This window comes from Schistocerca nitens, chromosome 2 (assembly GCF_023898315.1).
Source record: "Schistocerca nitens isolate TAMUIC-IGC-003100 chromosome 2, iqSchNite1.1, whole genome shotgun sequence".
Lineage (NCBI taxonomy): Eukaryota > Metazoa > Arthropoda > Insecta > Orthoptera > Acrididae > Schistocerca > Schistocerca nitens.
Window position 1 is genome coordinate 596512432 of NC_064615.1, and position 6000 is coordinate 596518431.

Here is a 6000-nt window from a genome sequence, read left to right on the forward strand (position 1 = left end):
CAGTTTCAAAATCGCTGTGTTATGACAGTCTTGAACAATATTCACTCTCACATAGTGTTCATTACAAGTTGTTATTCCAACATGATTGGCGTGTTAAGTCCGGTGACACCATAAGATTGAGCGTGTGCGTGATCTGAAGCAACGTCCATGTCTTCTGTTACGACACAACACTCCAGGTCCTTGTGCGTTTTCATGACTATTGTTCCCGGGGCGTATATGGTCGATGTAGTTTTTAGTCTCCACATCGCCTACGACAGGTGCTGAGTTTATTGTCTCTAAAGCATCTGAAGGCCGGCCAGGAACAACGGCGTCGATGTTCGCAAAGGTAGGTGTTTCACCACGTTGTTTGCACTTGCCAACAAACGTTCATTTGCAGTGTGAAAATCCTCATTATCGTCGAAGTAAATTGCAGTTTATATCGATTTACAAACAGTTATTTGGTTTATGCACCATAAGTTTCACAAACAACACAAAATTCGTCGTTTATAACGTTCACAGTTTAACACAGTTTGCAACACTTTTTGCCATATTTACATTTTACCAAAGTTCACTTTGTCCAAGCATGTTTACATCGTTAATTATGAAAGCTTACATTTCGTGGTCACATTTCAAAATATGTTGACAATATGCAAAGTTTTAACACATATACAAATACATATAAATTTACAAGAATATACACGTGAAATATTTACACTAAAAAATTATACTAAGTCACATTGGCTTTCTTTTATTGGGGTATTAAATTTTTTTTTATTTTATTTTTATTTTTTTCAGGTTTGGGCGTGCCAAGGGATATCAGACTTAATATTTAAAGCACGGGCTTTCCTTGATTTATTATTTGTCTCTTTCTTTTGATTCCATATCTTGGCTAGTGGTTGACCAGGCTTGTAATGCCATTAATATTCATGTCTTTTTATTCATACCCGAAAGTTTACTGTCACACAATATATTCTTACATTCCATAAACAAACAATACCCAGCTGCAGGAGGTGGTAGGATAATGGAGAAAGAAAGAATGATAGACTGGAAGAAACTATTCACTACCTATAAACTACCAAATCCTACAGCTACTACATACAAAGAGAACATAATACATTATAACATTTGCATCACCTTCAAGGGGTGTATGAAAGGAGGTGCTTACAATTTACCAAATCATGGGTAAATGTAAGTGTCTGTACGTCAAGTCTGTGTAGTGTAACATCATGACAGATTCTGTGTTTGTGTTCTGACCGTTCATATGACTAAATGTATTATACATTAACAAATCCTTGCATGAGTAAATCACATAGCTGCTCAGTACTTCCTCAATATCTCCACTTCTTGTGGATACCGTCTACACAAATGGAAAATGTATCTCAGAGATTGTCTCTCTCATAATGTGTATTATATAATAACATATCAAATTTCCTCTCAAGAGTTCAACCATGAACTTTCTTCTACTTTAATGAAGGTTAGACATCATGTATATGGTATATATATATATATATATATATATATATATATATATATATATATATATATCATTTCTATCTATAAATCATAAATAAAGAACATATTATTATATTGACAGTAAAATGTCTCCTTCTCACTGTCCGTTGCTCGACGTCGGCTGCACGGATGGTCACTGCTCCTTTGCACTTACCTGGCATAGCCTGAAAAGTCAAATGTCTTCAACGTAGATGTAATTTTGTCATCTGTTCACTTAAGTGGAGGTGTTGTACGAATCGCAAAACGGCCTTAATAACTCTATCTTTTGCTTCCTCAGGGTTTTCTGTCTTGTGTAAAAGAAAAATTTTTTCTATACAAATGTATTCACATGAGGGCTGTGTAAAAACTATATTTCAACTTAAGTTCCTTAAAATATCATTCTCCTGTCTGAACACAAACTATAAATGTTTTCTTCCACACAGTGGCTTAACAAAACTTAACAAAGGGTTACCAAGTTACACTTCTGCCATAAATTAAAGCTAATGTGTTTCCAAGCTACGTTCTTATCACACTTACCTCCACAGCTGTAATCATCATTATGTTCACTCTGCTTTTCTTGCATTCATTCATTTTCAAGGGCACTGTAAATAGATTCACATTTAACGTCTTGTACTCACGTGTTCTAACTCATCACCAATGTTTTCTTTCCAACTGAAATTCTTACGTAATCTTAAAGATGTAGACTGTTTACTCACTTCTCTATGTAGCACAATATTACCAAAACATTCTCACTCATTCCTTACTCACATATTCATCATAATATATATATATATTCTTATACATTAAACATATTCCTCATCAAACACTTCCATTCTCATAAAACTCCAATATCATCTTCCTCAAATAATCTCTTGTCTCCATCAACTACTTCACAGTAACTTACCTTCCTATATTAACTTAAATATTAACTCATTCATACTGATCATTCATTCTTACATCCTCATTCATTCTGCTACATACCTATGTCATTACTGATCTCAATAGCTATTATTTCCTCTCATTGTAGTGCCTTGAAATAACTAACTAGTTGTTGATTCACCTTATAATTTACAATTAACAACCAATGTAACCTGCGTAGGTCTCATTCCTATATGAATATCTTTTCTCATTCAGTAAGTGTACTCACCTGGGTTTACATTCTCTTCATAATTATGTGTACAAGTGTAACTGCAGTATATAATTTCCATAAATTAACGTTTGTGTTCTTAGGCTGTATAACTTAATGTTCGTGTATTCAATACAAATATTTATGATCTCGTTTCCACAGCAACTTGCTCATGTTCAACTTAGTTATCATTATATTATGTTGTTTTAGTGCACAAAGGGTTTCAAATGTCTGTGGGGATGCAGCCCCCTCGGCTTGTGAGATAACGGATATTCTAGGGAGTAACAACCTGAGTGAGGTATGCTTGCTATTCTGAAAGGACCTGAATATAATAGCTGCCATTTTCTGTTCAGTTGTTTCAACTTTGTAGACTTGGGATGTGAACGCAAAAGAACAAGGTCATCAACCTGATAGGTTTGTGTATTTGTAACATGTTTGTCATACTTCTCTTTCCTGATCTTGGCTTTATTGCACAACGTAGTGTATGCCTGTCTTACTTTCTCTTCCAAAGGTGTATGTGTTGTGGATGCGGTTAGCTTTGGAATGGGCATAGCCCACTTGTTCTGTTCAGGTTTGTTTAATAATAATTCCTGTTCTACTGTCATTTTGTCGTCGTACCTGAGGAAACAAACCGTCTCAGCCTTTGCGCTCTTACAACACCTCACGACCGAAGCACGAGCGCTTAGCTCGGTCGTCGACTGTTTTCCGTCGTCTGCTGTGTTTGGCCGGGTTCATTGACCAGCAACACTATGTTTACATTACGGCCGGTTGGCGCCCACGCGTCAGCTGATGGCGCGCCGCAATTGTTATTGCTACTTTGTGGTGGGGAGTGCATAACTGTATTGGAAAACGGCGGCGGTTTCCGTGGAGGGTTATGATTTGTCATGCGTGAATTTTGTGTGTTCATATTCTGTCGGTGATTGTTGGGATTGCTATTGTTTTGGTGGTAATTATGTCTGTTATATGTCATGTTCCTGTCAAAATAGCCCGGGTTGTACCGGTTATTCTCACGTCTCCTATTGTTGTTGCTGTTGTTGTACTGTCTGTAATTTTCATTTTGCTTGTAGTTACCATTTTGATATGGGTGATAATTATTGTTATTGTTATTATTCCACGAATATCTGCGGTTGTTCCTACTGTCATACACGTTTCCATTTGAATATATTTCGCGCGCAGGCATCGTATTGTGTCGCGGCGCGGACGGATGGTTCCACCAACAACCGTCACTACGGTTCCTTTGGGGTGGGTGCCGATTTTGTTTACTAATATGCGTAAAATTTGAATGGCGTGAATCGCCTCTGTAAACTACGTCCATTTGATCTAAGAAGTTTAAGAAAGTCTTAACGTCATTCTCCGGTACTCCTATTAATCTGTCTCGGTATGGAAAAGGTAAGTGGCTCTTTAAAGTGTCAATTATAGCTGGCAAGTCGGCTGGTTTGGACCAGTACAGTGTCTTGTCTAGGTACCTCTCAAAGTATTGTCTTAATGTCTCTTTTTTAGGGTCATAGGTCTCGGGGTTGCACACTTCTCTCCTTAGACTCTGTTGCTCATTCTCGGACCAGAATTCGTCCAAGAAGGCTTGTTCGAACTGATCAAACGTAAGGCACCGCCGTTTCATAGCGGCACCCCACTTAGCTGCTCGTCCTCTCATGAGATTGGTGACGTATCTGATTTTATCGACTTCTGACCAACTAGGTGGAAAAACACCGTCAAATGATCTAATAAACACAATAGGGTGGACTTTGTGCTTGTCCTCACTGGAAAATGTCTGGAAATACCCATGTCTTACAAACGTGTCATAGGCCATGCCGGTTGGCATAAAAGCAGCGTACAAACAGTGGAAATGAAACTTCGAAGGTCTGTAAAAGGCTGTTCTAAAAAGAGATCGATTTAAAAATGAAGAGACTAGAGAAGAGTTGCAAATATATAACCTAAATGGTAAAATACAACTATATAAAAAGAGTGGAAAGATCATCTAGAGTATATGAGTGAAAGAACACTACCAAAAGCTGCAACGGGATACGAGCCAGTCTGAAGAAGAATTTTGGGAAGACTGAAGAAAAGATGGGAATTAATCCTATGAAGCCGAAACCGGTCACTAAATTCCAATCCTAGTTGGGAAGAAGAAGAAGACTTCGATAATGTTCAATAGCAGATACAGATAGTTTAAATAAAGTAGCACTAGAACAAAGTAAGATTGATTCGTGTAATTTGACTTCACCGCACTTCTTAGTGTAGAAACATATTTCTGTATTAAACAACACGAGCAATTCAATCGCAAATAAGCATAGCAGCGCCATGAAATATATTACGAAAGATCTGAATGTGTCTGATAATTTTAATAATGTTATATTATTACACCTAATTACATTACAGAAAGTGTTAACAACCATAAAATGGAAGAACGACACAGTGCTTGGAATCGAAAACTAACAAAAAATATAATGTTAGAAATAGTACTTACCGTTGCTTATGCTACGTTTCCGTTAAGTCCATCAAATCAAGTTCTTCAAACACAGCAAGGATGGATCATAATTTGTGTTTGCCACATACATCGCTGCTAGAATTTCGTAAACGCAACAGTTTGATTCCTAACATGGAAAACGTATAAAGTTATACACCTAAACCACCTATACTTGTTTTTGAATAGCAGTGCCCAAATATGACTGAAGTAGACCCCAAGAAAAGTACAACGAAATTGTTTTCCGATATGCTCTTGACACGAAGAGCCCTAACTTGTTCCAGGAATCTCGTGGTTTGAAATAACTAGCGTCGTGCATTGCTGTTTCCGCAAAATTACTCCGGTAATTAAACCTACAATTCTTGTTCAACAGTGACATCATTTGTTGCTGGGTATCTTGCTGTTTGAGTTTTTGACCTTTTCTTCTCAGAATTCTGTTATCTCCTCTTCCGGAGTATTACCCCTACCCGCTTGCGTGCATTAGACAGCTGTGCGGCCACATTTTCATCACAGCAAACGCGAAAGTGAAGTATGCGTAACAGGAACAATATGTCATGCGCCCCTTTATTACATTTCCTGGCAACGGCAGAGCAAAGAGGATTTCTTCTAGCTACATAATAGCAAGAAACAAGTGGATGTAAGTGACTCCGTATAACGCTCAGAAGCTGCGGAAACTGGTCGTAACTCACAGCAGAAAGAAGATTTAATAAATTTAGCAGGGTCCTCGCGTAAATGAATTTGTCAGATTAGCAGAAAATTGGGCTGAACTTGTCGAAAGAATAGTTTCATAGCCTCCTGAAGTGGCTCACCAGATTAAGTCTTGCATAATTACCAACCGCGGAGCGGTACACGTAAATCACGTAACTGGTTACGAAGAAATGTCGCTCCTGCTGTATAGTTTTCACTTATTCTCTCCAAGTTACATTTGTCTTTGCAGTCCCTT